The sequence below is a fragment of the Kogia breviceps genome, chromosome 15 (assembly GCF_026419965.1).
Source record: "Kogia breviceps isolate mKogBre1 chromosome 15, mKogBre1 haplotype 1, whole genome shotgun sequence".
Lineage (NCBI taxonomy): Eukaryota > Metazoa > Chordata > Mammalia > Artiodactyla > Physeteridae > Kogia > Kogia breviceps.
Window position 1 is genome coordinate 51,751,224 of NC_081324.1, and position 27,250 is coordinate 51,778,473.

General features: G+C 39.4%; 1 long non-coding RNA gene across 1 annotated transcript in view; it reads left to right on the plus strand.

Moving 5' to 3' along the window:
• LOC136792707 (uncharacterized) overlaps positions 1–22,728 on the plus strand; it is a 52,213-nt gene extending 29,485 nt beyond the window's left edge. The window contains exon 3 of the long non-coding RNA XR_010836915.1: positions 22,038–22,728. This is a non-coding gene — a long non-coding RNA (uncharacterized lncRNA). The remainder of the gene's footprint in view (positions 1–22,037) is intronic.
• Positions 22,729–27,250: the final 4,522 nt, after the last annotated feature.

Below are 27,250 nucleotides of genomic sequence, written 5' to 3' on the forward strand. Positions count from 1 at the left end.
GAGCTCTAGAGCGCAGGCTCAGTAGTTGTGGCTCACGGGCTTAGTTGCTTCGCGGCATGTGGGACCTTCCCTGACCAGGGCTCGAACCCATGTCCCCTGCATTGGCAGGCAAATTCTTAACCACTGTGCGACCAGGGAAGCCCCAATTTGCCCATTTTTAAACTTCATTCTTGTAAACCCTTCTTTGTCAACCCCAAGGTTATGAAGATATTCTTCCATGTTTTCTTCTAAAAGCTTTGTTGTTTTGCCTTTTGTATTTAGAATTCTGATCCACCTGGAATTGATTTTTTAAACTATGGTATGGGAGGAGGAGTCAAGATTCACCTTTTTCCCAGGTGGGGATCTGTTGACCAATAAATGTCCATGGACATTTATTATAAAGGTGCTGAGTTGTAGAGTTTGGCTTTCATATCTTTCATAGGGAGGCAGCACAGGTCATAGGAAGAGCTCCCACTGGAGCTAGTCCCAACCCTGCCACAAGCTCCCTGGCTCTGTGACCTTGTGCAGGTCACAAGAGCTGTGTCTGTTGGCTCGTATGTAAAATAAAGGGTTAGATTAGATAATCTCCGTCATTCCTTTCAGTAGGCAGAGGTGACATAATACTCCAACTATGTCTGGCATTGTTAGTTCTGGAAACTCAGGGAACATATTTGCCATGTCTGAGTCCCAATTTCCTTACCTATAAGATGGGAACAATCATACCTCATGCAGGGCTGTTGTGAGACTAAGGAAAAACATACATGAAGTTCTGTACTTGGCATGTTATGTTGTTCAACAAAAAGTACCACCCACTGTTGTTAATAGCCATGCTGGTCACAGCAAACACAATTGCCTTTATTTAAATTCAGTAAAAATAGAGTTTGTACCTCTACACTAGCAATAGAAGTTTGCATACAAGTTTGCTTGGTAGTAAAGTTAGCTTGCCCTGTGATGAGAATCTTAATTTTGCCTCATTCTCTTCATTCCTAAGAGACGTTATTTAGTAAAGAAAGCTAGGGGGAAGAAAAGTCACACAGATATAAAAATCAGCTTTCTTAAAATTGCTTCCCATTATCCTTGAACTCAAAAAAGTTTATCTTAAACATTTGTAGAGTCCAGGACAGGACAGAATGCCACAGCGATACTTGTCCACCATGAATTATGAAGTCTTTAGTCATTAAATTTCTGCAAAGGAACTGATTCCGACTCTCTGCCTACCCCATCACTCCCTCACTCTCAGCTCACTCTGTTTTGCTTCATAGTAATTACCTCTACCTGACATATTGCCCTGCCTTTTTGTTAATCATCTGTCTCCCTCAACTCCATGGGAGCAAGAGCGTTGCTTAATTTATCGTGTATTTTCAGCACCTAGCAGAATGCCTGGCACATAGCAGACATTAGGTAAATATTCTTGAATGAATGAATGAAGGCAAAATAAGAAGCATGTAAAACATGGATCAAAAGTAGTAACAATTTTCAATTAGGTCCATGCTGTATTTAATCTGATATAGAAATCAATAATGTATTCTGACTGCAATTCCTCTATCAACCCCAAACTCTAACTAATTATTGTAGATGTTCAGTTATATCATTACCACAAAAATATTAGCCCTGTTAATAATCAACTCATTTTTCTAAAGTGCGCCTTCACCTTTGGGGTCTATGAAGAGGAAATTGATATTTCACACACTCATAAGCTGTACTTGGTTTTGTTTTTTTTTTAGAGGAACCATTTAATAAATATGGTTACTGAAAATTATTCAAAAATTTCTTTTTCTTTTCTCTAAATAAAAGCAGATGTGGGAATCATGTTTTTACTATAAACAGATATTAAGTTTTACATGTTGAGTGGTAGAAAGTTGGTCAGTTTTTCCTTTACCAAAATAAATTGTTAATTAAGATAGACAAAAAGCAGGAAACATTGAAGTTAGTCATTTAATTTCCTTACTTATTCAGAACTGCCTAGAGTCATTTCCTGCAGGAATTTCATGTCTTCGCATGGAAGTGTTTCAGCAGCTGGTAACGAAGTCATCAACTCAGGCAGTGGGTGATACTCCAGGGTCCGGTTACAAATCAGATGTTTGGGGTTTTTATTGTTATTTGTGATTTGTGAAGGAGCCAGATCACCTTTAGAAAGAAATCTAAATACCTTCTAGAATGCTGTTTCTGCATTGGTCTGAAGAAGCAATTGGGTCTAGTGGGAGAAACTGCAAACAAGGAAATCTGACTTCTAGATTTGTCTCAGCCACTAATTAGTTGTATGACCTTAGCTTTCACCTCCTGTACCCTAGTAGCCTCATCTACGTGAGGGTTATAACACTTGAATTTACCCTACCAAGTTGTTTTTAAGATGGAAGGCATACTAGCCAACCTCTGAATGTAGCTATTTTTGTTGATGTGTGTGACTCCAGTATATGCCATAAAGCTTGTAATATTCTTAAGGATAAAGACCTTGTCTTATACTTCATCGGGTCCAGCCATGGCCAGTGCAATGTGCTGGGAGGATAGCAGATGACTTATAAATCAGAGAAATCAATGTCTTTTGCAGTATTATAAGGAAATGATCACTATTCCTTACAGGTCTGAAATGTACAAGCTTTTTTCTCATTCCTAAATTGGCTATTTGGGAAACAGAAACCAGTTAGCTACCCATGATGTATATATTTTTAAGCATAACAAGAGATTTGACCACATCTACAGTACTATGTCACTGTAGTTGAGATGAGTGGGGGGCTGGGGGTGGGGGGACTAAAGGTATACAGTACTCTTCTCGTGTCCAAATGTTTTCCCAGAAGAACCAGTCAATTGAACAAGGAAGGATACCAGTAATAAGTCACATTTTAAGAGATTCTTTTGTTTAGTTTGGCAAATCAGAAGAAATAAAGCAGTCTGCATATTTCCCAAATTGAGTGAGAACATATTGAATTTTGGCAAACTTGAATCAATAAGCTGAAAGAAAAGTTCAAACTCTAATTTCAGGAGAACTTGGCTTCTGCCGGTTAAACCATGCAGTCGTGGGTGTTCTCCGACTCGTGGGAGAGCTCGGTGCTTTGCCATCCTCAACGGCTTGCACTGAAGCTGAGCGTTGGGAGAGTCAATTAACTTCTGAATGAAGACATTGTTTGGACAGTATAGTAGAAGAGAATATGAAACACGTATTATCCAACTCTTTTTAATATATTACGTTTATTGAGAATAAGTTACACATTTCTATCAGTAAAGCACCTCATTCATTGGGATACGAAGCTGAATTCTTTCTTATTTTACCTAGTTATCACTGCTCCTGTCCTTAGTGGTTCAAAAAAATCTACAGGCATGATTTCTGAGCATATGATGAATTGTGGGCATCTGGGAATATCAAACATTGGAGTGTGTTGATTCTGCACAACACTTATTTTAAGTTTGTGTTCATTTTAATGATACACTAAACAAATTATTATGAGTATTGTGTTCAGGTTCTGCCGTCAGACTTTATAGGTTTTAATTCTTTATGTGTAGCATGGATTTGAGAATGCTATTGGATTTCTTTGAGCCTCTGTTTCCCCATCAATAAGAGAGTGATAATAATTGCTTCTTTCTCAGGGGATTAATGTAAGAAATAAATGAGTTAATCTAGATATACTTTATCACAAAGAAGATAGCCTGTAAATATTAGCTGGTAATATTATAATCATCATCATCATCTGGACAGTCACCTTATAACAAAGTACTGCCACAAGATTTCACAGTATCTGTGTTCAAGCCCATGTTGATGCCAAGAAGTACATTCATTGTCATAGGTAAATGAGAAAAGAAGAGAGGTTAGAATTAACACCTAAATGATATATCTGTGCCAAAGGAAGTTCAAATGGCATGTGGTTCAAATAGAGAAAATGGATGGGGAAATGGCACGGCCATGCAGCAAACCTCCGTACATGTGCCCCGAATCAGAGAGAGCCTGCACGAGGGCAGCCAGTACCATATTCACGCTGTGAACAGTGATTCAATTTCACCAAAACAGTATCATCTGTCACATTAAACTAATATTAATTTGACTATATTGGGTTTGTTTTCCCTTAATTGTAAACTTTCAGTTTCATGGTTGTATTAGAGATGTAAACATAAGGAGTTTATGCTTTGTTTTATACTTAAACATATTTAATACTTTAAAATTTTAAGCCAACGCTAGAGGTGCACAAATTTCTTTTCCTTTAAGGGATCTCTACATTATTCAATTTTGAGAAACACTGATATTTGGTAGAGTGAGGCTGAAACTAATGTTGGGGGCAATGCCCAATTACATGATTCACATATTTGCAAAAGCTCACTGTGTACAGGGCATTTGCTGGCCACAAACAGTGATAAAATGCAAACTGTGTTTGTTTAGTTTGGAAAGATAGGAAGGGTATGTATGCGTGCATGAGAGAGAGAGAGAGAGAGAGAGAGAGAGAGAGAGAAGGAAGCCACAAACAATGCAGGGTGACACTAAGTATCACGTGAGCAGCATAGAAAATATCATAAGAATTCAAGAGAGGCCCCGGTTGCAGACGGCTGAGATGACTGGGTATGGTTCTGTGGGGACATGAGATTTGAGCAACTCCCTAAGTAAAGGTGGTAGAAGGCATTCCAGTTTTAGGAAATGGGTATCTGGAAGTAAGAAACAGTGTAGGCAAAAGAGGCAGCGGTGTTGGTTATATTCAGTTGCTTACTGCCCTATTTAGAGCAAAATATTAAAATAAAACTTTCCCGGTAAAAACAACATATTATATAGAGACAGTTTCAAGTGACCCAAGAGAAGAGTAGGTGTCTGCGCACTAGTCTGGTCAGAAGTTCACATGTTGCTCTCACAGCTGCTGTGAAGTAGAATCTCTGTGACCTGCCACTCTTGGAAACTTCCGAGTGGCTAAGAATCATGGAATTTTCTCACTTTGATTTGTGAACTTTGCCCCGAACTGGCAATGCAGTGATTTAACTGACCTTTTAAATGAGTTCTCAAATGCCAGTATTTTATAAATTAAGCAGAGGGCTTTTGTCCCTGAAAAGGAATTAGAGATTCTTTGTCTCAGATAAATGTAAAAATGGGTAAATTTTTATCTGTTTAATATTTCTCTCCACGTATTTTTCTTATACCTGTGGTGCCTATCATTGCTTATCTGCTGGCAAATTCCAGCAGATAACAAGTTAATGATCAATTAGCAAACAAATACTAGTGGAAACCCATGAAACACCAATTACATTGAACTGATATGTGTGTTTGCATGTTCGTGCTAATAATTTCATAATATGGTCATATTTCTTGCAATCGTTTTTGATTTATGTTTGGAATTAAATAGATCCAAATTATGTGATGCTCTGCAGTGACAAGGGTGTTCTCTGCAAAGAGTACCATGATTTCCAGAAGCTCCTTCACTTATATTTTAAGAACTGAAGCCTAAGAGAGAAGCTACCTCAACTTTAAATAGAGAGGTAAACTTAGTGTCGTGGGTGACTTTACCATACTGGAACATAAGCCATGCCCTCTATCAGGTCATGCAGAAGGAGGTAGTGAAGCAGATTGCCAGGCTGGTGTCCAGTTGCCCACAGAGGTACACTGACTGTCTTTCTTCTCTTCCTGGACTCCCTCACCACATTTCCTGGGATCACCTGAATAAACACCCTGCACACAAATCCTTATCTCAGGCTCTGCTTTTGAGGAGTTCAAGATATCAGTTTACCTAACAAATATTTCATTGATCCCAAGAGTCGTCCAAGGGAAAATAATAATTTTAAATATGCCTGTTAAAATACTAATAGACGTCGTTATTCCGTGTTCACTATGTGCCAGGCATTGTATTGAAAGCTCTCCTTATAGTAGCCTACTGAATCTGCACAGTAATCATGTGAACTACACATTATTCATATTGTTTAATAATAAAACTAAGGCTTCAGAGGGTTAGATCACTTGCTCAAGGTTACTAGTAAAGGACAGATTTGGGATTCAAACCCAAATCCTTTGTGCTTTTTTCTATAAGTTCATACAGAAGTATGATTTAGTCATTTATATCTTTATTTCACTCATAATTTTAACAAAACTACCAACCCGCAAGAAACATCTTTGTAACAAATGTAAATGTAATAAGAGGAAGGAAGGACCCTGTATGACGCCTTGCATCCTCCAGATAAGCTGCTGTCAAGGTGGATCATTTCAGTTTCAGAGGAGACAAAAGTAGAGCCGTTATGCAATTTTTAAAAATCAAAATTAAGCTGATACAGGTTTTATTTTTATCCTGGGCATCTCAATTCTTTACGTCGATTCATAAAGATTCATCATTAAAGGATTTGTTTTCTTAAGTAGGCAAGTTTCCAGACGGGTATTGGTCTGGAATCCAAGACCCTTCTCCTGTGGTTCAGCCACCCTCCCCCCAAAGTGGCTGTGCTGACGGCCACTTTGGACCCAAATGGAGGAGTACAGAGGCCCAGCGCCCACCCCATGCCGCCCACTCTTCGGAGCAGGCTCATGTGACCTCGGTGCCCCAGCTACCTTAGTTGCCTCATCTGTAGAAAGCAGAGTTTCTTTCACCTCTAATCTTGCTAAAATTCTCTAGAGATCGCCTGAAGGGTTTCCCCCCCATTTCCTTATTTCACAAGTAAGACAGGAACACGTTTTTGTTTGAAACGATACACAAGTGTACAGAATAAAGTGTGACAAGGTCCCACGCCACCCACCCCGGCACCTTTTCCTCTCCCTTCCATGGAGGTTTCCACTGTTACCAGTTTAATGTATATCATTCCAGCCCTTTTCTCATGCAAGAAACCTTTGCGTCTTGGTGGCGTGCTATCATGGAGCCCTCAGGATTTACCAGGTTCCAGAGTGTGGAATTATCTTCTGTGTGTTTGGGGGAAATGGAGCTTGTGGCAAAAGAGAAAGTGAGTTACTAATTGGATTTATGGCCATTACTCCCAGGGCAGCCCTCTGCCCTCGGTAATCTCAAGAGCGGTTCAGATAGAAATCTCTCTCTGCAAAAGATCCAGAAGACTCTGTAAGGAGAAAGCTGGCACATCTCCTGCTCACTCAATAAAAAGTCAGATAGTTATTAAACTGTCCCTGAAGCTACTGTGATTTACATTCATTTTAATGGTTCTCTTTGTAGAGCAGTCCCTTTAATGGGGGTACCCGCCGGTTCCTATTGGTTGCATTTAAAATAAATATTACACCATCTCCAGCTGTCCGGCTCTCCTTTCATGCTTTGACCTGCCACACAAAGTACAGTGACTTGATATTTCACCCTGAGAAACTCCCACATGTTCAAGGATGCCCCCCCCAGCACATTATTTGTGTAGCAGGGAGGTAGAGGCGGTCCAGGTCTACCCATCATTAGGGAAATGTAGACATGTACTGTGAAATACAATGTCACGCTCAGAAATGAGGAGTGGATGGATAGAAAGCATCTATGGAGAACTTATAATCATTGAGAACAAAAAAAGAAATAGTGAAATGCTATGTATACAATTTAACATGCACCCCTATGTAAGACAATGCTATATGTATGTTCAAGAATATATGTACATATACACACACACTCAAGAACATGTACCAAACAGAGTAGGATGGTGCCTCCAGGGGAGAAAGAAATGGGGATGGGAGATGAAAGAGAAAAATTAAAAACTACAACAGACACAGCTCTTAAAAGGAATGATGAATTAGGATGATTCTAAAACTTAATGCTCTGCCCCTGATAGGTAGTAAACAAATAAATGACAAATGAATAAAAGCACAAAATCACCTGTCTTTTACTTTCCTTTAAATTAAATTTTATTCCCAGCAAGCATTCACAGACCTCCTTCCAGGTATGTGACATGATCTGAGTTCTGCTCTGTGACCATGGACAAGTTGCTACACCTCTCTGAACCTCAGTTTCTCTAATGGTAAAAACAACAAAAAGGAAAGGAAAGGGAAAATGAGCAATAGTAATATGTAAGTTACAAACATTGTAAGTTTTGTTGAGAAGATATGATTTATAAGATTGACACAAGGTAACATCTGAACATGGTGGGCCCTGGCGAGTTCCAAGCACCATGATTTCATCCATGGAAAAAGGGACCATAGTGAAGTCGTGAAAAGCTCTTGGACATCTGCTCCTAACTTACCTCCAGGGCTACAAGAGGCAAACGCCTATGTCTGCCGTATGATGTTCAACTGTTAATCTGTTCCTGAGTGAGAGGGCAGTCTGGCCACAATGTGTCACCCCACTGTTACCTGAATTAATTTGGCATAACTGGCCTTAGTGCCCTCTCCTCCTCCACTGCAAAGGTACAGGCCTGGTCAAAAATGAACCCGGCCAATCTGAGGAGGTGCCATTCTTCAGACTGTCAGGTGCACTCTCCTAGGCTCTGAGGTCCAGGTCGATACCGAAATAGAAGGCCATACTGTCACCCCCAAGGCTGCCAACCCCAGGCTTGCACTCTCTGTACCTTCCCCAATCCAAAAGAAGCCCTTAAAGTCCCACTCCCTGTGCTAGAGAGGAAAGCAATGCGCCTCCACCTCTCCTTCTCAAACAGAATACATGGGCCATGAGAGCCTGAGAGAATATACCCTCCCATGTGCTGAGCTGTCAAGGTTTCTGCTTCAAACACACACCAAGAACCAGGAAAACTAGCAAAGCAGAAACCGGACCGAACAGGAAGGTGGCTCAGTCTCCTGGTCACTCTGTGCAGATGATGATCCAGCTGGGTCTGGGCCTGGGCCTGGGCTTGTCATCTAAGGGGCAGCAGAGGATGCTTGGAAGCACCTCGGGGAAGGAGTACCTCCAGGCAGGATGGGAATCAACACACCCTGGAGGTGTGACAGGGAGTCTCCAGAAAGCTGTTGGCTGCATCCAGACAAAGATGTCATCAGAGTAAGAACAGGAAGCACTGAAATTATCTCCTGCCTCAAGGTTAACTTGTGCTGGTGGCTTTTAGAAATTCTCTTAAGTTCTGCTTTAAGTCAAATAACATTGCAATGGAAAAACAGAGAAGACAGGAGAGAGAGAAAACTCAATCTTCTTTCTTCTTTCCTCCTTTAAAAATGTGGCAATCCCAGAGTTTCAGCTGACCACAGAGAAGTAGCCTCTACTGACGATTGGGCTAAGTTAGACTCTGTCAGTGTGTCCCTGCAGCCGCCCCTAATCAGAGTATATTCAGAGGCAGCAAAATAGGGGAATCTTTCAAGCTGAGATCGAATCTTCTGGAGATTTTCTAAATCCAGATACGGGTGACTATTTATACAACCTGAGTGGAGAAGGATCTCCTAAGAGGAATCACAAGGAAAGAGAGTTAAAGGAGAATGCTGAGAGATTTTACTCCATATAAAGACAAGATGTACGTGTCACTGCCTTCCATTGACCAGCAGTCAAGGGCAGGATGGTGTCAGTGAGACACTGGGAAGATACTTTGACATTGGGAGTGAGTGTGTGTGCACACGCGCACATTTATGTGAGTGCATGTTTTCTTTTTTCAACAATGATTATATATTATTGTGTAATAAAAAATAGAAACATGTTATTTTTTATAACAAATGTCTAGGGACTCAACTTTCAAAGTATTTTCCCCATAACTAACCTCAAAAGCAAGCAAAAACTAAAGTTGATATGTCTCCCAGTCAATAATGCCCTTTCACATACATTATGATGCCATTTTTCAAAATAACTCAAAAATTAAATGACTTCACTTTTATCTCAACACTTGGTTAATGAGTTTATTGGGACTACGAGTGGTGTGGTGACTTGTCCAACATCACACAGCAAATGAGAAGCCCAACTGTGAACCATCCCCAGATATCTAGGTTCTACACACTATGTATGTGCTACATCATATTTTCTTTAACCCTTCATCTTTTGATAAACATTTACGTGGTTTTCATATCTTAGCTATTGTGAATAATGTTGCAGTGAACATGGGCATGCAGATATCTCTTCAAGATCCAGATTTCAGTTCCTTTGGAAATATACCCAGAAGTGGGTTTGATGGATCAAATGGTAATTCTATTATTAATTTTTTGAGAAATCTCCATACTGTTTTCCGTAGTGGCTGCACCATTTTACATCCCCACCAACAGTGTAAAAGGGTTCCCTTTAGTCTGCATCCTTGCCAACACTTGTGCTTTTTTTAAATAATAACCATTTGAACAGGTGTGAAGTGATATCTCATTATGGTTTTGACTGTGGAGCAAGAGGATACTTTCGGAGGTGATGAATAAGTGTATGGCATTGATTGTGAAAATGGTTTCATGGGTGTATACTTATCTCCATACACACCAAGTTGTATGTATTAAATATCTACAGCATTTTGTATGTCAGACCTCAATAAAGTAGTTTTAAGACAAATAAATAATTTAAAGAAGTAGGTAATTTAAATTCATGCATGGAAAATTGTGGATTTCCCTAAGAAGTTATAAAGTCTGAAGCCATAACTCTTTATGCTAAAATACCTGTTTACCTTGTATTACTAATCGAAACACTTAAAATCGCTCGGCCCACGACATCTGCTGTCATATTTTCTCCAAGAACAAATAGGTGGGAATTAGTTTCACATCTATTGCTTGGTTTTTCCAAATGAAAGAAACACAAGGTTTCATGAGCTACACGAGGACCAAGATCTTGTCAGTTTTAAATTACGGTTCTATCCTGAGCCTGCAGCACGGTAGGCACTCACAACACAAAAATGAATGGATGAATGAAGGAAGATTTAGTTCCAAAGGAAGCAGGCCTCCTGTTCTTAGGAAACAGAAAAATGCTTGCAATTTTATTTGGCACAATTTGCAGAAAGGGACACTCTTTATATTATAGTGACTGAAAGTGGAAAATTGCCTAACTGTTAAGTCGCAGTGGATTATTAAATACATTATAGTCTAGACATGCTCTAGAGACAATTAAAATAACATTACAGAAGTCAACCTAACAATATATCACTTGGATGTTTTCAGTTTCAAGTAACATAAAACACTGACTGAAACTGACTTTAAAATGAGGGCTTTTATTTTCACGCACATCAGGAAGTCCAGAGGTAGGGAGAGTTTCAGGTCAGTTGATTCCCGGCCTTGATAATGTCACCAAGGACCAGGTTCTTTCCATCACTCTCCTCTGCCATCTTCAGTGGCTCAGTGAAAACCTTCACTTTTTCAGAATGGCTGCAAAGCTCTGGGCACCATATCCAATTACATCAATGCCCAGAGGCCCAAAGGACTGTCTCTTCAGGTCTCTTTTCTAGGATCAGGGAAACTTTTCTCTGGAGCCCCCAGCAGATCTCCCACTATATCTCAGAAGAGAGTCACATGCCTACCCCTAAATTAATCACTGGGAAAAAGAATAGGGTGGCTATTATTGGTGTAGAGCAATGAAGATAAACCCCCATGATCTTGACTATAGTCACCCTCATCTGATGATGGGGAGTAAGCCTCTGAGCAGAAGTGATGACTGGGTATCAGATGTATCAATCAGGATAGGCTGGGTTATACTGCAGTAACAAATAACCACAAAACCCTGTGGTTTAAAATAGCAAAAGTCTATTTCTTTCTCATGCCACATGTAGATCACACCAACAAGGTCCTCTTTTCATCACGGTCTCTTGGATATCCAGGCTGATGTAGGAGTGCCATCTCAAACACTGCTGGTCCCTCTACCATAAGGAAATAAAGGGCTCTGGAAGGTGTCAAGCAATTAAACACTCTGACCTGGAAATTGTGAGTCACTTCCTCTCTCAACTCATTGACCAAAACTAGGCATATGGCCCCACCCATCACAAGGGGGTCAGGAGGTAGGATCCTACTTTGTACTAGAAGGAAGGAGGAGGACCAGAAATACTTGGCAAACAGCATCATACTAGGTAAGCAATGGGAAAATATTCATGATACTCTATAAAGTGAACAAAGCATGCAACAAGAGAATATCCACTGTGTTATCCCGAGTATAACCCCATGGGTGTGTAATAAGCTGAAAATGATTATTATCTTAACAAATGGCAGTTAAATTCCTCTTAGACAGTGTACTGTATTTGCAGAGGAATATACTTTATTACCCCTTTGGGGATAGAAGTATGAGCCTAAAATCTATTGGGGGATAAGAAAAAAGGAAATATCTGAAGTGTTCTATATTAGAAACTTGTATATTGAAATAAGTAGGAATTAGAAATAAGTAGGAATCTGGGGAGGAGGAGGGAGAGCAATGAAGAGGGAACTGTAGAAAGGAACCAGCAGGAAGAGTCAAGCACCATTAAATATGGCCCATGGACTCTTAGCTATCTTAGAGCAGGCTTTCTCAACAAAAGCACTATTGACATTTTAGACTGGATGATTCGTTGTCAAGGGGGAGGGCTATCCTGAACATTGTAGGATGTTTAGCAGCATCATTGCTCTTGACGCTAGTAGCACTTGAGACAACCAAAAACGTCTCCAGTCATTGCCAAATGTTCCCTGGGATGGGGGAGGGCAAAATCACCCCCATACAATGGTTGAGAACCACAATATTAGAGAGCTATCTAATATTGTTTTAAATGATTTGTACTGCTACAACGTAAACTCTTTCCCACTCCCCTTATGCCCCAAACCTTTAGTGGAGTCTATCAGACACACAAAGATTTTACATGAGATGTTTCTTTTGGGACATTCAAGGAGTGGGTATGTTTACCCTGAACGTGAATGGAGGCTTTGAACAAAATTTCAAAGACTTAAAGGGAAGGAGACTATCTACTGATTGGATCAATAGGTACATACATACATACACAGTGAAAGTAGAAAGACATAGAATAAGGCACATGGAGGCTGCCCCTCCAACATCCATTCCTCCTCTCAATGCCTCCCCCACTGCATATCTGACACATTGTTTGTCTCCCTCCAGCTCTAGCTCTGAAGGATGCTGGTTGTTCAGGCAGGGTAATACCAGGTCTCCTGTTTTAGTGATTATCTCAGGAGTGGGCCAATCAGAGCACAGCTCAGAACTCTGGTTCAAAAGCTAAGAGAATTGATGCTTTTTTTCCCTATGAAGATGGTTGTGAGAGCCTGTAGCCCTGGTCTTGCAGGTGTAGGGAAGCCAGGCTGAGAAAGGAGCCTATCAATATACAAGAGACAACCAAGAATAATACAGATACTGAACGGAGAACTGATCAAACCAGGCACAACACCTCCCCTGCCTGCCCCTGAACTTCTCACTCATAAAGGCCCCAAAGTCCCCTTTATTGTTTAAGCAAGTTTGAACTGGGTTTTCTGTTACTTGCTACAGAAGGCCGTCTAACTGATTAACATGTGGTAAAATAGATACAATACATTAGATGCCTCTGAATATATGCAAAGACATATGCATATGCATAATTGGATAGCAAACATGCACTCATGCGCAGACACATGCATAATTTAAAGGTCTAGACAGAAAAACATCAAACATTAACAGTGACTTAGATTGTAGGAGTGCAGGCAACTTTAATTTCCCCTTTATTTTTTTCCAAATTCTCTTTAATAAACATGCATTAGTTTTGCTAGCAGAAAGAAATCATTAAGTATAATGTCATATTTATGGGTGAAGTGACATGATTGTGGAATTTATGTTAAACTATTTCAGCAAATATAAAATGTTGGAGGGAGATAGATGAAGCAAAATTGGTAAGATATTGATATTGATACTGAACCCAGATGGCAGGGGCTTTAAGGGTTCATTCTACTAGTCAACTTTTTTGTAATTTTTGAAAATGCACAGAGTAAAATGATGAGAGAAGAAGAAAGAGAAGAAGGGAGGGAGGGAAGAGGGATAGAGAGGGAGGAAGGGAACAAAAGTCGTTGGTTAGTTAGCTAGCTAGTTAGTTAGCCAACCTTACTGAGTGCCGCAGTTGTCGCTAATGGACCTGACTGCACACATCCATTGCCTGAAGGAGATGCTAATATTTCTTCAACTGTTTGGACAGTATTAACGCTATAGTGCTTTGAATGGCAACCAGTATTTTGTGTCACTTATGCTTTCATCTTCAATTTTCTTCAGAAATAGAAATCCAGCAGTTAATTTTTCCTTAAACATGCACTTCTTTTAAAAGAAGAGTTTTTAATCTTCTTGCTGCTGAATTTATTATAAAATTTTAGAAATGTGTTAACCAATAAAAATAAAGCAACATGTGTGATGTATACTGTCCAATAAGTAATAATAACACTAAGAATAGCATTCGGACTATGACCTACTGCTTAGCATCTATTTCCCGCACATTTTTCACACACAACTTACCTAACATTTGCTTCATTTACCATAGCGGAAGCAGGGCACTGAGTGCCCTGCATGCTGTCCTTGAAAGGGAGGTATTTACTGTGTTGCATCTAGAAAGAATAGGGAAAAAAGAAAAAGAAAAAAGCCAGGAGAAGAGAGCTGGATTATTTCCAGTATCCTTACAAAATTTCTAGCATGTTCAAGCAAGAATTCCAATCACAGCTAGACGGCCTTGGAAGAAGGTCTTCTCTGGATGAAAAATTTTACCAAATACGCAGCTTCATTTATTGCAATCTATAATAAAACTGCTTCATTTAAACTTTTTAAAAATCAGGGAAATTACTAAACTAGACAGAAAGGCAGGCTAGACAAAAATTGGGATCATCCAAGTCAATCATGGCCATGGATCACCTTGCCTAGAAACCTTCTCATCTGTTTTCTATCCCTATAGTTTAGCCTTTTCCAGAATAACATATAGATGGAATCTTCTGATAGGCAACTTTTTGAGTCTGGCTTTTCTAACTTAGCATCACACATTTGAGATTCATCCATGTTGTTACATGTATCAATAGTTCATTATTTTTATTGATGAGGAAGTATTTCATTATATGGCTGTACCATAATTTGTTTATCCACTCCCCCATTAAAGAACATATGGCTTGTTTTCAGTTTTTGGTCATTATGAATAGCACTGCTATAAATATTCGTGTACAGATTTTTGTGTAAACATAACTTTTCATTTCTCTAGGTTAACTATCTAAGAGTAGAATTGCTGGGTCAACTGGTAAATGTATATTTAATTTTATAAGAAATTGCCAAACAGTTTTTCCAGAAGGGCTATGCCAGTTTGCATTCCTACCAACAACATATGCAAGTTCTAATTGCTTGGAATGCTTGTCAGCACTTGGTATTGTCAGGTTTATTTGCTTTCTTGTTTTTCTTTTTTAGCCATTCTAAATAAGTATGTGGTAGTATCTCATTACAGTTTTAATTTGCATTTCCTTCTAACTATTTATATTAAACTTTCTTCCATGTACTTTTTTGCTGTCTTGTTTGGTGAAGCGTTAATATTTTTCGCCAATGTATATAACTGAGTGTTCGTTTCCTGAATATTGTTGGAGAGCTCTTTATATATTCTAAGTGCAAGTCCTTTATCACATATGTAATTTTCAGATATTTTCACCCAGTCAATAGCTCATCTTTTTATTCTCTTAGCAGTGACTTGCTCAAAGCAAAAGATTTTAATTTTGATGTTCTTTTTGTCAATTTTTTTCCTTTATCAATCATGCTCTTAATATTATATTTAGAAAATGTTTGCCTAAGTTGAGGTCATAAAGGTTTTCTTCTAAAAGTTTTATGGTTTTGCTTACATGTAGGTCTAAGATCCATTTTAATTTTTGCAAAAGTTGTGAGGTTTAGGTCAAGGTTCTTATCGTGTAAATGAATGTTCTATTATTCCAGTACCATTTGTTGAAAAGACGACGCTTTCTTCATTGCATTTCTTTGCACCTTTGTCAAAAATCAGTTGGCCATATTTGTGTGGTTCTATTTCTGTACTCACTATTTTTTTCCATTTATCTTTGTGTTTTTCCTTTTGTCCATGCAACACTCCACTGAGGACTATGATTTTATATTAAATCTTCAGATCAGGGAATCCTCCAACTTTGTTCATTTTCAAAACTGGTTTGGCTCTCTGATTCCCTTTCCATAAAAATTTTAGAATCAGCTTCTTTATATTTACATTAAATGCTTTTGATATTTTTCTTGGGATTGTATTAGATCTATATTCAATATTGGAAAAATAGTCATCTTAATATTGTCTTCCAACCAATAAGCAAAATATATTTTTTCATTTATTTAGGTCATTGTTTATTTTTTCATCAGTATTTCATCATTTTCAGCATACCAAACTTGCATATATTTTGCTAGATTCATTACTAAGTATTTCATTTTTTGGAACTATTGTCACTGGTCTTATTTTTGAATTTCTCTTTACAATTGTTCATTGATAGTTGATAGATTATGTGATAGTTTTGTGTATTAACCATGTATCTGGCAACATCGCTAAACTTGCTAATTAAATCCAGAGCTTTCTAGAAGATTCCTTGGATTTTCTATATAGATAATCAGGGCAGTTGTGAATGGAGACAGGTTTTTTTTTTTTTTTTTTTTTTTCCTTTCTAATATGAATGCTTTTTATTTCTTTTCCTTGCCTTATTGTGGCTAGGACTTCCAGGATGATGTTCCCTTGTTCCTGATCCTAGGGGAAAACCTCTCAGTCTTCCACCATTAAGTATATTAACTGTGGGATTTTTGTTGATGCTGTTTATCAGATTAAGGAAATTCTCCTCTATTTCTAGTTTGCTGAATTTTTAAAAATACATATATATTTTTTGCTGCGTCGGGTCTTAGTTGGTGTGGGACCTTAGTTGCCCCGTGGCATGTGGTATCTTAGTTCCCTAACCAGGGATCGAACCAGCGTCCCCTGCATTGCAAGATGGATTCTCAACCACTGGACCACCAGGGAAGTCCACTAGTTTGCTGAAATTTTAAAATATGAATAAGTACTGAATTTTGTCAAATGCTTCTCTATGTCTCTTAAGATGATGTAGTTTTCCTTCTTTAGTCCATTAATATCATGGCTACATGAATTAAATTTCAAATATTGAACCAGCCTTCATTCTTGAAATAAACCATACTTGGTCATAATGTGTTTTCCTTTTTATGCATGACTGGATTCAATTTGCTAAAATTTTGAGGACTTCTGTATCTATGTTAATGAGGGATATTGGTCTGTAGTTGTCTTCTCCTGCTATATTTTTGTCTGGTTTTGATATCAGAGTAATCCTGGCCTCATAAGGTGAGCCTCCGTTTCTACTTTTCTGGAAGACATTGCATATAACTGGTATTGTTTCTTTCTTAAGTATTTGATAAAATGAACCAATTCCTCGAAAGACACAAACTACCAAATTTCACTCATCAAAAAGTTTTTAAATTTATTGATATAAAATTGTTCTTAATGTTTTCTTATAATCCTTTTAATTTCTATAAGGATACTAGTGATGTCCTGTCTTGCATTCCTGATTTTGGAAATTTGTGTCTTCTTTGTGTTTTTCTTGGTCCGTCTAGGTAAAAGTTTTTCTTTTTCTTTTTTCAGTCGTTTCAAAGAACAACTTTTGGCTACATTGATTTATTGTTTTTAAGCTTGGCTTCCTATGGTCATTCTTGTGTCTGCAAAGCATAATGGTCAGCCAGTGATTGGAGAGAGGTAGTACACAACCACCTCAAGCCAGTAAGCCTTCTGTCCTCTGTCAGTGGACCTGTGTGTGGGTAGAAGAAAAATTTCAAAGATCAAGTCATTTTCAAGTCTTTCCAGTCATCACTTTCCACTGGGCCCTTTTGAATCTCCTCTGTGTGTGTGCACAGCCTCAGGGTTGGTCAGCACTAGGGCTGGTATGAGCCCTTTCCTGTCTTGCTGTGCATTCAGGCAGCCTCAGTCAGGAATATTTTGTCTTGATCACCACTGTGACCTCAGACTGGAGCCATCATGTTCACTCACCTGCCCCTGAGGTTGTCACTTCCACTGACAACACCAACACCCCTAAATCAACTGAGCTGCTTTCAACTGTGGTAGAGAAGCTGCCAGTCCTAACTTGGCAAAACCTGGCCCTGGCAGAATCTCTGCATGGATTGAGCTTGGGGGTGGGGTGAGGGAGAAATAGGGGCATCCCTAGGCCAGAAGACCACAGATTCCCATATTTCTTAACCAATGTGTAGAGGTGTTACAGGCATAAATGCTACTCAGATTCTTTATATCTGTGGTTGGTCTCTGAGTGCTGAATGGGTTTGTTTGTTTTTTCAACTGGTCCATGCCCATAATTGCTTTTTAGGGACAAAATTTGCCACCCTTCTCACCCGGCCATAGCCAGGAGGAGCCAGTAACTTAGTTTTGAAAAATACAGAAAGAACCTACTAAACCTTAAACTTTTAATTACAGTAAGTCCCCTACATATGAACCTTCAAGTTGTGAACTTTCAAAGATGTGAACATGCGTTTGCATGTCCAATCACGTAACTTAGTTCACGTGTCTGGCGTACATTGTCACATTCGTGCACCCTCTACAAGTAGGTGTGCTTTTGTGTACTGTACTGTACAGTACTATATAGAGTACGGTAGAACAGTATCTTTATTTCAAGCCCAGGATGTCTGGAAGCAAGCGTAAAAGCATGGGTATATAGCTGATTGTGTTAGTTGGGTACCTAGACTAACTTTGCTGGCCTTACTTATGAACAAATTGGATTTAGGAACGTGCTCTCAGAACAGAACTTGTTCGTATGTAGGGGACTTACTGTATAGCTCTATACATTCTCCTATTTTTAATGCTTACATTTATTTTATGATTGTAAGTAGTGTATGTATTTTTTTGAATTCTGTTTTTTAAATTTATTATTTTATGTATTCATTTCAACGCATTGGCATAACTCACAGAATACCATCATGTTCACATTTCTCTAAAGCAGTGTACTTTTAAAAGTCTACAAACACATGATCCTTTCAATTTTGTCTGTGGGTTTGGAAGCCAGTTTTGTTCTTTCCAGGTTGCTTACAGAGCTATTCATAAACTTTGTGAAATAAATATTCTTGTCGCTATCTCAGTGGCTTCTTATAGATTCAATCTCTTACAGATTGTGAAGCAATTCTAATGTACAGAACATATTCTTGACAGGCCTTAAGACCCACACACTTATTATGGTAGTGAGTAAGTGCAATATTTATAAAGCCACATTACAATATGTCACTGTGATTTATAATGGTTTGGATACTTGGTACCCTATGCTAGATACAGACTTTCATAATATACCTTGCTCTTCTTATAAATTCTACATGTCATTTATATATCTAGCTTTATTGATATCTATTCACCTATATATAATTAAAGTGAATTGAAATCATTGACATTGATAATCAATACTTTATGATAAGCCTAGAGATAGCTGGATATATTCTGGGTATCACAAAACTGAATGTGATCATTACAGTACAAGTGTTAACACTTCTGCTTTTCAAGACATACTAATCCTATATTGGATAAAAAGTGCTTTTGACCAAAAAGCACCTAGAACTAGGATTCCATATTTCCTAAAATTTCATGAAATAATATATTTCCAAAACTATTAATTCTCCACTACACACCTATTATTGAACATGCTAAAGTCATTGTGCCTTACTTTCTATTTTCCACTTGGTTACAGCATAAATCAAACTGATTTGGTGTGGCCTAGTAGTAGCACATGATAATGTACCAGAAATAAAGTGTTTTAGGAAAAGCAAAAGAAACATGAAGAGGTGACAGTTTTTCTTTTAAATCCATATGCAGTAATAAAGATATCAATGCTACCTATGGATATTACAGAAGTTTTTTTAAAGGCTCTTTATAAAATTCATGTCTTAGTCCTCTAAACATATTCCATTAATGAAAAGCTGTTTAAGTTTAATCAAAATAAATCCTTACTGTAATTTAATACATTGGTTCCTCCAAATCAGCATGTTGTAGGCTTCATTTATGTTTTTTTTAAAATCAATTACACGGATACTGGAGAAGAGATATGACTTGTGGGCAGTTCCTGTGAAACTGAAGAATTGACTGCAAACTCGATAAGAACCAGCCTATGAAATGTGGATGGCAAATGCGGAGTCTGACCATGAGAGATACTCTTGCTGTGCTAGGCACTGGTGCCAGACATGTGAGGGACTCTGGCTGAGGCCCAGGTACACACCAGAGCCAAACACAAACCAAAGGAGGTGGGAGAACTGGGCAAAGAAACTGAGTGCATTTTAACCTTGAAGATAAAAAACTGTAGGGAGATTTAAGAGCAATCTTTGAATGTTTGATGTGTGCTTGTGGCAGGTTCTGTTCTATGACCTTCCCACCATCCATTCTCGCCACCCTACCGCCTTCCTCCCTGCTAACCAATCAGATCTGCTTAGGACTCCTCAGAGACTGCTCAGTCTCAGGAAGAGGAAGCCCCACCCATGCCCTGGGATAGAATCATGATGGGTCTAAACCAGCCATAGTAATAATTCCCCACGGCCAGTGACCAGTCTAGGGATAACCACGTACCCAATTCTGGCTAAGGAGAAAGGTGAATCAGGCTTGCAGGCTTTCCTCATCCTTTAAGAAGGAAAGAGTTGACTGGCCTGCCTTTCACTTCCTTCTTTTTTTCCTACTGGAGAATACAGCAGAAATCACACTAAGAATGGCAGCATAGAAAGATAGAAAGCACCTGTATCCTTGAGAGCTCCAACAGCTGGACTGTCTACCTGCAGATATTTTGTTTTGTGAGAAAGCCAAGCTCCTATGTGTTTAATCACAGTAGTTAGGTATTCTGTTCATTGTAGCCAAACACACCCCTAGCCGATGTCATGGAAGAAAAATATATTTGATCCTCACATTCTAGAAGGCAAAACTAAAACCACAGAGTGTGAGTTACAAAATGGAAGATTTGGGGTCAGTATCATAAATCATTTTCTGGCAAATAGAATTGCTGGAACACAAGGTTGCCCCTGGAATCAATGATCCCCCATCACAAACACAGTCAAGCAGAAGGTGGCTGACTGCCCAAGAAGGAATATCTGCATGAGTTGGGAGGTTCCAAGGTCCCTTTGAACTCTAATACTTTGGCTTTATAGTTGAAAAAGACACTATTGATATCTGCTAGTCATGTATGAGAAGACTGGCTTTAAAAGAGTGACAAATTACCAATTATTTTTCTAGATTGCTCAGGATTAAGAACAATGCCTTCCTGATATCAGATCTCTTGATATTTGAAGATATACAGATTCTTTTCCAAGCTTCTTTCATCTTGGTATTTGTGTTGAACCAGTCAAATAACGTCCCATGATTTGTTGCAGTGGATTGTTTTTAAATTAAAGACCAACTGTTTGAACAAGACCGTTCTGGTCAAATTCCCATTGTGAGGATACTGCCTCTACTCTGAACGAGTCACCTCATTCCTGACTGCTGAATGCCAAACGGGCTCATCTTCTGTTATGGCACCTTCTCACCAGCCCCAGATAAACTGTACATTACTGAACTGCGCTCTGAAGAGTCTGTTAACTTCTTCCTTTAATCATGCTCCAGGATGCTCTGTGAGCAACTACTTCCATATATTATAACCCAGGCTCTGCACATGGTCAACAGGGCAGAGACAACATTTCAATGCCACATTCTGGTTACTTTCTGGAAATTCATTGTGGATTACTTTAATGTTAAGTTTGACTTACAAGATGTGACACTGAGAAAACCATTCATGAACTTACAATTTTGAGTGCTTGTCTACACTTGGGTTTCACAATGTTTATTGAGCAACAGCTATGAAAATGATGGTTCTTTGCAGAAACTCAAAAACAACGAAAATAGAAAGCACGGTAGAATAAGGGAGATGAGAGAAGTAACAGCAATGATGCCTTTTATTTGTTTGCAACACTTTTCATTTTGTATGTCAGGACAGACTTTATTATTCCCATTTTATAGATGAGGAAGTTGAGGCTCAAAATCTTACAAATAATTAACTACAAACAGGCCAAATGAGACAGTGCCTTTTAGAGGTGCAGGCCCACAACTTCTTATCTGAAACCTCGGGCCCACTTGCATGTAGGAATTTTTCAGACTCTAGACAGATAATGGAGTTCATGTACCATTTATTAACTAACACCCACATCAGAGTCTGGGCATCCCTCTGTCATCAAACATATTAACATGTTTCTGTAGCAAAAATGTATGAATATTCATATTAGTGAGATAACAACTATAAAAGGCTTCAGATCAGTTAGGTCAGGTTTTGCAGCCAAGTAACTTACATAAAATTTTTCCATTTTCAGAGCTAAATTTTGGATTTCAGAAGATCAGAGAGGGATCCATGGGCCTCTTCCAGCAGCAGCAGAGAGCTAGTCCATTGGGGATGGAGAATTGGATCGTGGGAGAGTTAACAAGGGGAATGACATCTTAGGCAGACCTGGAAGAACCATCAGAGTTTCAAAAACTGAAGACGTAATGAATATACATCTTCTATAAACAGAATCAACAAGCACCAAACGGGAGAGGGGGTGCAGGAAAGGCACTTCAGGTCCTCACACGCTGGCTCCGGGTGATGTGTGTACAGCCTTGAAAGGCCCTGCGGCCCCCTAGGGTGATCAACCTTCTGGGTCAGCCCAGGCTTCTCCTGCCTTTAACACTGAAAGTCCTGTGTCCCAGGAAGCCTCCAAACCCCAGATGCACAGGGATGGTTGAAGGCGCAGTAGCCCCATGATCCATTTTCTCTGTTGATGAGGGTCCCAATCAGCAGGACTCAGAGCTGCCGTTTGGATTTGTGCTGTCCACGAGAGCCCTCGGCGGTGCTGGGCTTCCCAGCTCAGGCCTTTTCTGAGCGGATCCCAGGCCCAGGCCGTGGAGCCCCGGAGCAGCAAGACCCAGCGCCTACCAACAAGCATATAAGGATTTTAAATGTAGAACGTGGAAATACAGCATTTTTTTCTTTTTTTGAAAATAATTTTTATTGGAGTATAGTTGATTTGCAGTGTTGTGTTACTTTCAGGTGTACAGCAAAGTGAATTAGTTATACATATACATTTATCCACTCTTTTTTAGATTATTTTCCCATATAGACCATTACAGAGTGTTGAGTAGAGTTTCCTGTGCTATACAGCAGGTTTTTATTAGTTATCTATTTTATATATAGTAGTGTGTATATGTCAAACCCAAGAAATACAGCATTTTAAGTCACTTTTTTTCTGTATAAATAACTCATTCTTGGTAAGGAGACTCTTCGTTTGAGTAGCACCCAGATGGATTATTTAGGGAAACTTTTGTTGCTGGTTGTTAGTCAAAAGTGGCAAGGAAGGCCGGCAAATCCACACCAACAAAAACAAACTTCAGTCGAAAACCTGAATGTTTGGGAATATCCAGATGTTTAGTGTCCTGCGGTCTCGGCCTTAACGTTGATCATTTGGAATTAAGCAGAGAGGATGAGGCAATGCTGTTAGAGCATTTCACACACAAAAATGTAAAGCTGGACTTAATATAGCAAAATGATAAAAGCCAAATCCAGATAACATTTTCTCCAGAAGAAGCAAACATGCCCGAACAACTTGGCTAACACCTACGTTTAGTCATGAGGATGATACTAATTACCACCAAGTGGTTTGGGCCTTTTATTAATAGGATATCATGGTGTTTCCTGTCTCTAGTTTCCCAGAGGATGGACTAAGAACTGTCACTACATTCTACATACACCCGCCTGAAGCCGGCACGGGGTCGCCTCCCAGGGGCTCCAGCGTGGACGTGACAGAACGCCGCCAAGCTCCTTCTCGATCCTACACGGCCTCACAGAGCACGTCGATAGGAGCTGTTCTGATTCCAGTGGTGACCAAGCTGTACATACCCTTTAAGTGACACAGCCATTATTTACAAATGAGGGTGTGTCTGCTTTAAGACATTTCTGCAATTTTCAGAGATAATCATAACCACAACCTTGGGTAACACAAATGAGAAAAACTGAAAGAAGATGCAATATACACTTAACAAAGCAGGCTTTACAAAATCTGATGTGTTTGGCGCCATTTCATTTTCAAGAAAAGCATTGGTGACACTGAGTTAATTAAATGAGGAAGGGAGGAAAATAAGAAAGACCTAATATATTACAAAATATCTAAGTATTCATAATAACTGCAATACAAAAATAAAATTGACGGGGCTTCCCTGGTGGCGCAGTGGTTGAGAGTCTGCCTGCCGATGCAGGGGACACGGGTTCGTGCCCCGGTCCGGGAAGATCCCACGTGCCGCGGAGCGGCTGGGCCCGTGAGCCATGGCCGCTGAGCCTGCGCGTCCGGAGCCTCTGCTCCGCAACGGGAGAGGCCACAGCAGTGAGAGGCCCACGTACCGAAAAAAAAAAAAAAAAAAAAAAAATGACAACATCTAAATAATATCCATGGAACTCTTTACCAACTTCGAGAAAAGAACCTTCCCCGCCCGACACTGATAAAATAGTAAAAGTCAAAGGATCGCTTATCATCTTGTCCATTCATTCATTCATTTACTCATATATTCATTTGACAAATATTTATTCAGAGCCTACTGTGTGTCAGACGCCAGGGTAGAGTGTTGAAAATACAAAATGTTCACACTCTAGCGGGAGAGATGATCTAATAAAGGTAATCATAGAATCAACTGGTGAGTGATGTAACTTAATAACAGTATTTCCCATTTGGAGATAACTTTATAGTTTACAAGATTCTTTCACATCTTTTTGTATCTTTCTGCATCATTACATTTAAGGCATGTCTCTCATAAACAGAATATGGTTGGGCATATTCTTCAGTACAATCTGAGATTTCCTGTCTTTTAACTGAAGAATTTGTTTACTGATACTATAACTTATTTCTAACATCTTATTTTGTGTTTTCTATGACCACATTTCCTGTATCTTTTTCTCCAAGTTCCTGTCTTGTATGGGATTAAGCTTTATTTATTCTTTTTTGTTTCCTTTTACTGATGTGAATTTATAAATTGTACTTCTATTATTTTACTAAATTACTACTAGAAAGTTTTAACATGAGCACATAATAAAATCAAAAGTCACCAATGGCTGTATCCTCCTTCCAAATAAAGCAAGAGGCACACACCCCTCCTGCCAGCCATATTCTTATCTGGTGTCTTAATCCCACTTTATTTTTAACCCTCTCCCATTAGTTAGTACTATTGCTACGGGCTTGGGGTTGTTGTTCTTTTTACATCAGTGCTTATTTATTTGACAAATATGTTTACTAATGTATTTGTTCTCCATTGGTTTCAATTTCCTTCTTACTGAAATACAGGCTACCCTGAAAACTGATTCTTAGATTAACATTTTCCTGTTTTTAATCCTCAAACTTCATAAGACTTACGTATTTCCAAATACAATGTGGTGGTTTTTTTGTTTTGTTTTGTTTTTTGGCTAGTGTTTTTATAGAAAAAGTGTATGTACATCTCAAAATCTAACACTTTAAAAAAATATATTTATTTGTTTATTTTTATTTATTTTCAGCTGTGTTTGGTCTTTGTTGCTGCCCGCGGGCTTTCTCTAGTTGCGGCGAGCAGGGGCTACCCTTCATTGCAGTTCGCGGGCTTCTCATTGCAGTGGCTTCTCCTGTTGCGAGCACGGGCTCTAGGTGCGCAGGCTTCAGTAGTTGCAGCACGTGGGCTCAGTAGTTGTGGCTCACAGGCTTAGTTGCTCCCCTGCGTATGGGATCTTCCCGGACCAGGGCTGAAACGCATGTCCCCTGCATTGGCAGGCAGATTCTTAACCACTGTGCCACCAGGGAAGCCCCTAATTAATACTTTAAACAAAGCAATGTGAAAGAAGAGTCTGTAGTTTTATTCCAAATTCAACTGGTAGAATTGTGTGAGGATAGCCATGCAGCGTTGCCAAGGAAAAAAAATCGAATAAAAAACAAACAAACAGGGCTTCCCTGGTGGCGCAGTGGTTGAGAATCCGCCTGCCGATGCAGGAGACACGGGTTCGTGCCCTGGTCCGGGAAGATCCCACATGCCGCGGAGCAACTAAGCCCGTGAGCCATGGCCGCTGAGCCTGTGCGTCCGGAGCCTGTGCTCCGCAACGGGAGAGGCCACAACAGTGAGAGGCCCGCATAACGAAAAAAAAAAAAAAAAAAAAAAAAAAAAACAAACAAACAAACAAACAAAAATGAATTGGGAATTCCCTGGTGGTCCAGTGGTTAGGACTCCATGCTTCCACTGCAGGGGGCATGGATTCAATCCCTGGTCGAGGAACTGAGATCCCACATGCCAGATGGCAAGGCAAAAAACAAACAAAGAATCGTGGGAGGACACATTGAAAAGTCAGCGAAGTGTGCAACTGCACGTTATGGGCCCTAAAGAGATGTATCGCAGTGAGGCTCCCAAACAGGTGTTTGCTAATAGCCATACTCACTATTCTGTAATCAGGAAGTGATGCTTTAAGCATTTGTCTATTTAAGCTTTTGGTGATTATTATAGGTCAATGTTTTGCTTGCTTTGTTTGTCTTTTAGGAAAGTAGTGAGTAGTTTGGGGTTGGTATATAATAAACTATCAAAAGAATTTTTCCCATTTCATAAAATGGGAAATAGGCTTGGAAGTATTTTCATTTAGAATGTCTGATTTTCAGAAACAAATCACTGGATTTAAGTGGGCAATGCATGTATATTTTTAAGTAGCTCTTTCAAAAAATGTTTTTTAATTTATTTATTTTATTTATTTATTTTTGGCTGTGTTGGGTATTCATTGCTGCATGCGGGCTTTCTCTAGTTACGACGAGCGGGGGCTACTCTTCGCTGAGGTACTGAGGCTTCTCATTGCGGTGGCTTCTCTTGTTGCAGAGCACGGGCTCTAGGCATGCGGGCTTCAGTAGTTGTGGCGGGCTCAGTAGTTGTGGCTTGCAGGCTCAGTAGTTGTGGCACATGGGCTTACTTGCTCTGCTGCATGTGGGATCTTCCCAGACAAGGGCTCGAATCCGTGTCCTCTGCATTGGCAGGCACTGCGCTACCAGGGAAGCCCTAAGTGGCTCTTTAGTAGACTCTATATTATCTGCAATGTCTTCATTTTACTTTCACTGCTAAATAACTTAGCTGGGTACTCATTCTAAGTTGACTGTTTTGCCTTCCATAATTTAACGATATTATTCCACCGTCTTTCGGTATTACGTCTGAGAATTCTGTTCTCAACTGATTATCATTCCTTTGTAGGTAATCTGTCTTTTTCCCTTGGATTCTTTTAATATTTTTGTTGGTTATTGGCTATTGTGCAGTTTCTGTTGTGATGCATCTAAGTGTGGATTTGTATTTGTAATATTCTGCTCAGAACCCAGCCAATCATTCAATATACACTTATTGTGCACCTACTACATGCCAGGTCCAGACACTAGGAACCAGCAGAAAGCAATTCAAAGTCCCATGTTCACACAGCTTACCTTCTGGTGGGAGAAAACAGGAATTAAACAACAGTCCCATACAAATACATTACGTCTGGTAATGATAAGTGCTATGGAGAAAAATTAATTAGGGT